The sequence below is a fragment of the Artibeus jamaicensis genome, unplaced genomic scaffold (assembly GCF_021234435.1).
Source record: "Artibeus jamaicensis isolate MK-2021 breed Jamaican fruit bat unplaced genomic scaffold, CSHL_Jam_final contig_391, whole genome shotgun sequence".
Lineage (NCBI taxonomy): Eukaryota > Metazoa > Chordata > Mammalia > Chiroptera > Phyllostomidae > Artibeus > Artibeus jamaicensis.
In genome coordinates, this window is record NW_026521814.1 from 655,230 (window position 1) to 665,286 (window position 10,057).

Genomic DNA, 10,057 nt, shown 5'->3' on the forward strand with positions numbered 1-10,057 from the left:
CTTCATATATGAAGAAGACAATTTTCTTTCTGTTTTCCATTTCTGTACACAGAACAAACAACAAATAAAAAACAGTGTGATAACTGATTTCTACTTTAGGACTATTTGTCAGATAAATCTATAGAACACACGTGGGAAGGAATGTCTGTGTTGTCAGCAGGAATGAAAATTTTAAATTACTTTACTAGAACTTAAAGCAGCCCTCAGGTAACCTTCACTCAAAAGAGCCAAGAAAGGTAAAAGCATCCCGTTTACTGAAACAACCATTGATCTTCCTAAAGTTGATGATTTTAGTAAGATTACACTTTTAAAAAGTTAACAGACTAGGAGGATTACATTTACCTGCATCTGCATGAAGGAATAAATGAGACTATTATTAGAATAATTTTATCTATTTATTAGCTAGCCGATGTTTCTACAGGAATCAAGCTTCAGCAAATCTACTTCTAATGATCTTTGTCTTGCCTTTGTTTGGTAAGTCAGGATACCATTTTGGATGTTTTTGTGCTCAGGATACTTCCAAAGCACTTCAAAATCAAAATAATCTTGAAGACCCTATCCAGCACAACTTTGGTTAAAGATACATCACCTACCTGTAATAAACCAGCAAAAACACACTTTGCCCAGCACAAGGTGGAAAAAGTATCCTCGGTTAAGGTCTCAGACTTGGTGCACTTCTCTTTAGGGTACACTGAACAAATTAAACACTTTTCTTTCCCGATTTTCTTGGTTAAATGGACTGTTAATGGTAGAGCAAGCCACTTCAGTGGTTTTCCTTTGAGGAGAGAAATCCTATAGAGACGATGGGTTATTTTCCCCAACACTTTTGTGCTGACCATGGTCTAATTCTGTAGGGTCTCCGAACGAAGCTCCCCTACATCGCTGGGAAGACAACTCTCCATTGTCATATTTCAAGGTAGGTCTTCATTTCTTTAACACAACTGGGTTTTTCAACTTTGAAAAGCAGCTACTGCCTAAGCAGCCTGACTTAGACTGACAAAAGCAAGGAAATCCTGGATCCATAAATCACCTTCCACCCCTTGACCCCGCCACCCGCCATGTTCGCGTGATCACACCCAAATACCAGCTTGTGTTTACACTTTCAGTCCCCACCGCGGACGGCCGCGTGCACGCGAGCGCTCGCTCTGTGAGCACTGAATGGGATCGCGACCCGGAGAGCTGGCAATGTAAACACAAGCTGGTATTATGGTGTGACTGGCGGTTTGTGGTCCTGTGTTTGGATACTTTAAAAATGGGCACCCTGGCAGGAACCGAAGAGGCAGAAAGCAGAACTGCTCTTAAATGACTTCTCTGGGCTTCATCTCGCCTCAGGTAGACCCAAAATAACTTATCCACTTGACCAGGTCCCTCTCAACCATTTGTTTTTGCCTAGTTGGCTACACTTCAACACAACAGTTTTGTTTTCAAATGTAGGCCATAATACTTTGCCTTTGGTAGTTTCAAATTATTTTCTGAGTATTTGCAAGCACTATATTTATCCAGTTAATATTTTTATCAAAATCTTCCATGTGGCAAACTCATTGCAATGTTCGATGTGTGTAAGCAAGAACCTATATGCCTCATGTGGTCTTGTTTTCATATTTGCAAATTTGCAATAGTTCTTTTACCCCAAATGAGAATTGGCATCAACATAACTGTGTTAGACAACATGTCTACTTAGTGGTCCTACTTATGCTATTTTAATCATTGATTTTGAAGTTCAGAAGTTGACCTCAGGAGAAACGTAAAGGGTAAAAAGCCTAAAATTACAAGGTTTCTCTTAGCATATCATCCCCTGGCACAGTCAGCCCTTCAGTTTTCCCTGCAGTCTCTGCCACTTCTCCATCCTCACACGGAGTCCCACCGCTGGCTCTCCACTGTGAGCTTTGATTCTGAAATCGATTTTCTTGTAGGATGAGGAGATGATCATCTAGTTCAGGAAGAAAATTAAGGCATATAAAGGAGAAAGGTTGAAAAGAGCTTATTTCTTAAAAAATGTCAACATAGCTCATGATATGCTTGGTTCCGTGATAAAGTATTATCGTGGTTTTTAAAAAATACAAAATTTTCTCTTTGGGATTAGGGATGCCATCACTACCAAAAATCAGAAACAAAAGAAACAGTGGGTGGCGTGGCAGATCACTCTTCTCAAATAAAAGTTACAAATTGAGTTTACACCCGTTGAGGCAGCCGTTCTTCACTGTAAGCTTATTTCTGACAACTGTTTCTTTTAGAATCCAGTAAGTCATTGAAAAACAAAAGTGATGTTCTCAATACAGTCGAGAAAGCAGTTAATGTAAAGACATAAACACAAACAACTCGTGGCTGTAGACAGGTTTGATGTGGACTGCAGTCCTTAATAAGGAAATAAGAGGGGTTTAAGCTTGAGATCTTTAATGACATGCCACTCACATGGAAACAAGTGAATTCAGAAGTGTTGCCAGTCACTTTAGACTGTAAAGAAATAACTTTTAAAATATCAAATAATTTGCACTAAAATGCTGTAGGGCAGCAAATTGCCTTGTTTACTTAAAACCTATTGTCTTTGATTGACGCAGTTATTGGCTCTTGGTGCCCGTGGCATCATGGATGAGACATGAGACAAATTCATACAGATTACTGAGTCCTGTGGAGGAAGAGGGGCCGCATGGCTACTCCCTCAAGGGGGGAGTACCTTGGAGTGGCCTGGCAACTCTCTCGAAGGGAGAATGTACTGACCCTCACCTAGACAGGCTTTTATTGGGTTTAATTTGAGCAGGAATACAGGTACAGATCATTAATCATTGTCAGGCAGTAAAGATCAAACAGTAGATAGCATGCAAAGAACTAAGGGCTTCTTCTGAGTCAGGGTCTATCAGCTAAGAGGCTACAAAACTTTGGGAAACAAACTCATTTCCTGCTTGGGCCTTTATCATTTAACTAAGAGCATTCTTAGCAAAGCAGGTTTCAGAGCATTTTACACAACCTTTCTCAGGCCTGATCCCCTGGGGAGCCTGCCCTTTCCAGCACAGGGCTGCACTGCTCTCTGTCCTTTTTTCAGGCGTAAGTCAGACAGAGGAGGCAAGGTAGCCAAGGAATTAGGAGAAATGAGGACTCAGGCTTCAATCAAAGCTGAAGGGTGACAGTCCATCACCCCCTTTCTCCATAGCCCCCCAAGTGCTTCCCTGGGGCCTCCACGTGATCATGCCTGTCTTAGGTCATTCCCCCCTTGGGGAATCTTATCCATCATTGGCTAACTGATCAAGCATTGGGGGCCAGCTTGAAAAAAGGAGCGGAAGTGGCACTCCTGCCAGGGGGATAAGCTTTGTCTCCTTAGTGGCTTATGGTTCGAAGGTCTCTCACTCGGCCTTAGCAATGGGGGGTTACAGCTCCTGAAACTAGGCAAGATGGTTCCCAACATTTGATCACTTCACAAAACTGCACAAAGTGACGGACCTTTGCCATCTTGTGTCTTGATTATCTGTCTCTGTATGAGACGTCTCCTCAAGACAGCCCGCAAGCATTTCTCAAGTTACAATAAAGGAACCACTTGCAAGTATATCCACAGTGACAGATCTGGATCATCTTATTTTCACCTGATATACCTTCAGGCTCAGTTGACAACCAAGCTATGGAATGAATAGATGTACTGGAAGAGTGAGTAAGCCCTATCTTACACACTCATTTTCAGAACAACTGTATGGAGATATTTTGAAGATTCAATAGCTATGGTAATATGTCCATATACACAAAGAAATATTGTACAAAGAATTGATGTTTTCACAGATTTACTCCCCAATACCATATACATTCATATCTCCTATGCCATAGTTCACATTCTGAAGGGAAAAAATTCCATGGTACAGGATTTCATAGCTTTAAACTTTAGTTTTCAGTTTGAGATTTTCAAAAATTCTTTAATTCGAATATATTATTGCAATTTGACAGAAAGATCAGAACATGTTAAAGCCTGCAGACCTCCTTCCCATTCCTCATAATTTGCTCAGGCCCATTCAGTCTCTCACATCATCACCTTTCTGAGCCACCTCATGCTGTTCGTATCTGTTGGGCAAACACGTAACAAAGTGGCCTTATAGATTAGAAGGCAGTTGGCAAATTCCTCATGTGGAGACCAGAGAGAAAGGTAAAGTGGGGCCAGAAAAGCTGCAGCAAAGCCCCAGTCGAACATCTCTAGCAGTTTTTATTTTAAACAGTTTGTTGGTGATGATTACACAACACTGTTGACATACTTACTTAACAACACAGGACTCTGCACTTAAAGTGGCTCGAATGGCAAATTTTATGTTATGTGTATTTTAAACAAGTTTTTTTAAGAGGTTAAGATGAACTTGAATGAGAAATTAGAGACAGACTTTAAGAACCTAACTGACCCACAAAAGAAAAAAATATATACTACAACAGTGTTGCAAAGATAATGATAAATTAAGCAGAAAAAACTTTCTTCCCAGTGTGTTGGAACAAACATTTAAGAATTCTCTGTTGTCGGAGTTCATTCGAACCCAAATACCATGTAAAGTAGCCAGGAGATAATATAAAAGTAAGACAACGTTTATTAAATACTTTTCAGTCCCTTCTCTATATTTTTTCTAATGGCTTCCCCCCCAATTTGTTATTTTTTTAAAGCTCATGCACATGAGCATATAACTTGTCTGTGTAACTATGAATATAAATGAAAAGGAATAAAGTAAAAGTGAAAAATAACACTGCCTGAAATACTGATGAACTTTAAGTAGTTGAATTTTTTTTTTAAAGTAAACTCTAAGTCATCCTGTAGGGCCTACTTTCCCACTTTTTAATAGCTTTCTAAAAAAACTCGAACCTTAAAGTGCGTGCAATTAGAAACATACAACAGTGAGGCTAGGCTTAGTCACAGTCCTATTTCAATGCAAGCTGCTCCTATTTTCGGTGTCCTCCAAAGAAATAGGATTAGAATGTTCTAACCTCTGCTCAGTCTGCAGGTGAAAGCCGGAAGCTGACTGTTTAAGAAATTGGTGCGGGCTCATCCTTTTTCACCAGTTCTTTCTCGTGTATTATATATTGGAAAATTATATTACTGTCGTGTGGACAATGAAAAGCAAATAATTAATTTTGTATGCACAGTCAGCTCCAGACTCTTCTGGACAGATTGCCATGAATATGTCCTGTCTGTGAGCATCAGAACATGGATTCTGCCTTGTAGTCACAGTATGCTATGGGTTGTGTGCCCTAGCTGTGTGTTTCTAAGGCTTCTCCATGATCTAAAATAGTGCACTGTTACATAAATTCATCGAATCTTAGGATTTGATGAATTTTAAATTCATCCAGTTCAAGCACCCATCTGAGGCTTGAATCTCTCAAGTACTTACTTGGCTTTAGCATTAATATTCCTTTTTTAAAAAGATTTTATTTAGTCATTCATTTATTCATTTATTTATTCGTTTGTTTATTTATTAAAGGGACATGGGAAGGAAGGGAGAAAGAGAGGGAAAGAAATAACAATGCAAGAGAGAAACATTGATTGGTTGCCTTCTGCATGTGCCCCATCTGCTGACAGAACCCACAGCCAGGCATGTGCCCTGGCAGAGAATCAAACTGGCGACCTTTGGCTTGGCGGTACAATGTGGGCATTGTACCAACTGAGCCATTCCAGCCAGGGCAGCATTAATGTGCTTTGAAGCAAAATGGTGGTACTGTTTAATTCTGCTGGAGCATATACACTTGACAACAGAAAAACTAATAAGCCAGGAGAAAACAATCATTTCTTCATCTGTAAAAGATGTATAAGATGGAGAACTGAATGAAATAACCTATATAATCTTGCTTAGCGAGTGCTAGAAACATAATATATAGTAAAGATAGTTATATTTAAATTCATTTATATAGCACTTACGACTCCATATATTTCAAGCTTCTGATGCTGGTTGATGTCACCTAGATTTTGGGGTGCCTGGTTGTCTGTGATAATGTTAAGGAACAGGGAAATATTTATGTAAATATGTCATGGTACAACCATAACCCTAACACCACAAGAATCTAATATATGAGAGAAACATCTTTATTTCATGTAAAAAAAATTGTGAACTGTATCATATTAGACTAATGACATTTGAGCAACCTTAACTGTAAATTCACCTTCCCACTCACTAATGCTAACATCTCAGTTACAAGCTATAAAAGTCACCACATGTTTTGGAATCTTATGATAGTCTCCATAAGTGCTTGTCTTCACAAAGGCAAGATTGCTCTCGTACTTCATTCATACTCTTTACTGACTCGATGTTGAGAAGTATAAAAAAACTACTAACCTCTTCATCTAAAACACACCACATGTCCATTTCTTAATTTTATATTCACATGGTAAAACCACGCCAAAACTTCCTGCTGGCTCCCTGACTGGTGTGGATGGAGTGCTGTCTTGCAAACCGAAAGGTCACTGGTTCGACTCCCATTCAAGGCACATGCCTGGCTTGAGGGCCAGGTCCCCAGTAGGGGGCATGTGAGAGGCAACTGATCCATGTCTCTCTTGCACATTGATGTTTCTTTCCCTCTCTTTCTCCCTCCCTTCCTCTCTCCGTAAAAATAAAGAAATAAAATCTTTAAAAGAACTTCCCTCTGGTAAAATCACAGTCAACTAGGCATTATAGTCTTTGAGCTATGTTTTTAAATGTTCTTAAAGATTTCTAGTTCTATGGCTATGATTATTTAGCAATCTGCATATGAGTAGCTTTATTGAAGGTAAATTAATTTGAATTATGAATGTGTGACCTAAAACTTCTTAAAGTAATTAGCAGCTCTCGTTTACCTGAAAGATGCAGTTATCAGGAGCATGTAGTTTAGTATCTGCACATCTCTAATATCGATGTTATTTAAAGCCATACATTAAGAGTCATAAGCATCTGTAGTGACAGAAGAAGCATACAGCAAAGCACTGGAAAACTGGAATAGAATTAATTGGTTTTGGTCTACCCACTTCACATTAGAAAATAGCAACAGAAAAAAAATAAAAGACTAAATGTATTCGTTAGGCAGGATCAGCAATCATGCTGCCCACACATGATCTGCAATTAATTTGTAAACAAGAAGATTCATCACCTGGAGGATAATAAACTCTAGTTTTATGGCCCAAAAGACTAGACAAGTAAAAAACCACTAATGAATGCACTGTGTAAACACAGGGGCAAGCATGTACATTGGTTGAGTAAGTGAGGATAACAAGGAGACTCTGTTTTGTTATTAAAGTAGACCAAAAGATACATGATGCATATCTGGAGATTTTCCGGTGTTAACACTTCTCAAAACAGGGTCACTTAAAAGACATGGAAAAGTGTTTCTATCAGTAAGAAGGGCAAAAGTTGATTTTTAGAAAGAGCATTTGAAAAACAAGCAAGGATCAGTATGAAAAAAAAAAACCTGACATAGTTACCTTAATTTTAATTATATTCTCATAGTTACTTACTAGAAAATCCTACAATAGTAATCAGACGTGATTTTAGTTTACCATCTTCAGATATGACTTGGAGTATGAAGAGATGTCCCCAAAAATTATTTATTGAGAATATAAGTACTAGTGGAATTATCAGTATTGTCTTACTTTGGGAAAGGTTTTGATGTGAAAACTAATTTCCTTCCTGTAAGTTACAGTTGTATAACACACCAATTCTGAACCCAAAATAAAGCACTCAACTTTACATCTGTTCAGGTGAGAATTACTTCTTTAGTATCAGCTAAAAATTGTGAGAAACACAGATGTAAAGAATCAATTCAGGGTGTTTGTCTGAAATACAGAATCCTGGTCTCCACCTCATACCAATTGAAACACAATCTCTGAAACTGGGGGCCCTGGAATCTGTATACATTTGTTACAAAATCTCCACCTGATTCTGATGGATACTGAAGTTAAAGGATGAATTTATTGGTTAATATACATGTTTTTTTCTTTTTTGTTGGGTGTTTTGTTTGTTCAAGTCTAAGATTTGGAAATGCTGACCCTCTGTTAACAAGAGCCAATGGGAAATACAGGGTCCCTTCCCTCCCCGGGCCTCCTTGGCTGGAACTACCACCATCACCTCCTTGGCTGGGAGAGCCCTCCGTGGATGTGGACCCAGGATGCCAGGGCAGCCTCCTTCTGTGGTTGCTGGGCCTGTGAACACTGCAGTATCACTTGGCTTTCCACATCTCTAAAATGTTTTTCAACTATTTTGCGTACATGGCTCAGTGCACTCCCCTCTTTGCTTTTACAGTTTTCCACTTGATATGGGGGTGTAATAACAACTTCTTCCATGGCTACGATGGTTTTTTTCTTGCCATTTACAGTCTTTAATGGTCTTGTGAATGGTTTGGAAGAGCTGCTGGCCCTCTGAGGAGACAGACACCAGCACTGATTGCATAAGCCTGGCTCAGTTTCTGCTCCTTTCTCTGTCCGTGCTTTGCTGGCAAACTTACTAACCTTGAGTGAAGCTAGGGGAGGAGGGGTTTCTGTTAGTCATTAATTATTTCCACTTCTGAAACATTCTGTAAGTTTATGGGCAAGATGTCTGCGTGGTTGGGCTTTCCACTGGAAGAGGGACATTTTAAAGCCAGCATTTTGGGCTGGTACTCCAAGGCTACCACCTGGCCCTGCAGCCGCTGCTCCTGGCCCGTCCGACAGGACACCGGGCTCCCAGCGCTGAAGTGCTCGCCCGCAGGAGCCATCGTCTTGGGAGAGCAGCCGTGGCTGGCCTAATACACATGTTTTCACAGATTTTTATAAATTGTTCCTTTCTGTAGATAAAATTATTTTAATAAACATATGAAAATACATTTTTAAAGTGTAAGAAGTAGACCTGAAATTACTCACATGAAGTAAGTTCTCAGACCTGGAGTCACCTTACTGGGGTGAATGGTGTTATTAATGCCGCAATGAAAATAAAGGAAGTCAAAGGGAAGTCTTTTTTTTTTTTCAAAGGGAAGTCTTAATGCAGTAAATAGCACTAAAATTTTCGAATGCCCTGCACCTCAATGATTAATTATAAATATAATCAACATATTCAAAAATATCACTTATTAAGCAACTTCAGCTTTCAAAACATCTCTACTCAAACAGATCATAGAGGACTCAAAACAAATACCATAAACCATACTACAAATACCATGTAGTTCATCAATAAGAATTATATTTGACCCAATTTTAATAACTTCATTTCTCTGGGCGATTTGATCAGAATGCATTAGAAGTAACAATATTTCATTTTTAAAAAGATTTATTTATATATTTTTAGAGAGAGGGGAAGGGAGGGAGAAAGAAAGGGAGAGGAAACTTCAGTGTGTGGTTGCCTCTCATGTGGCCCCGACTGGAGACCTGGCCTGCAACCTAGGCATGTACCCTAATTGGGAATCGAACTGGTGACCCTTTGTTTCATAGTCTGGTGCTAAATCCACTAAGCTACACCAGCCAGGGCATAGCGGTAGCAATATTATTTCAAAACAAAGAATGGGCAGTGCTTGCTTCAGCAGTACATATACTAAAATTGGAACAATACAGAGAAGATTAGTGCGGCCCCTGAGCAAGGATGACACACAAGTTTGTGAAGCGCTCCATATTCTTATACTTCTCCAAGGAGGACATACAGAGGGCCCAGAGACATATGAAAGGATGCTCAGCATCACTAGCCATCAGAGAGATGCAAATTAAAACCACAATAAGATACCACTTTACACCAATCTGAATGGCCATCATAAACAAAGCAACAAACAACAAGTGCCGGCAAGGTTGTGGAGAAAAGGGAACCCTAGAATATTGTTGGTGGGAATGCAAACTGGTGCAGCCACTGTGGATAATGGTATGAAATTTCCTCAAAAAACTAAAAATGGAACTGCCTTTTGACCTGGCAATTCCATTACTGGCACTATACCCTAAGAATCCTGAAACACTAATTCTAAAGAACCTATGCGCCCCAATGTTCACAGCAGCACAATTTACAACAGCCAAGTGCTGGAGGCAACCTAAGTGCCTATCAGTAAATGAGTAGATCAAAAAACTATCATTTACCCAGTGGAATACTACACAGCAGAAAGAAATAAGGAGCTCCTACCCTTTGCC

The 10,057-nt window shown here is 39.4% G+C and overlaps 1 non-coding gene and 1 pseudogene across 1 annotated transcript; one reads left to right on the plus strand and one right to left on the minus strand.

Moving 5' to 3' along the window:
* Positions 1-8,041: 8,041 nt before the first annotated feature.
* On the minus strand, positions 8,042-8,670 carry LOC119064054 (protein LSM12-like; annotated as a pseudogene).
* Positions 8,671-9,455: 785 nt separating this feature from the next.
* Positions 9,456-9,562, plus strand: LOC119064055 (U6 spliceosomal RNA). The gene has a single exon (XR_005081839.1). It is a non-coding gene; the product is annotated as a U6 spliceosomal RNA (small nuclear RNA).
* Positions 9,563-10,057: the final 495 nt, after the last annotated feature.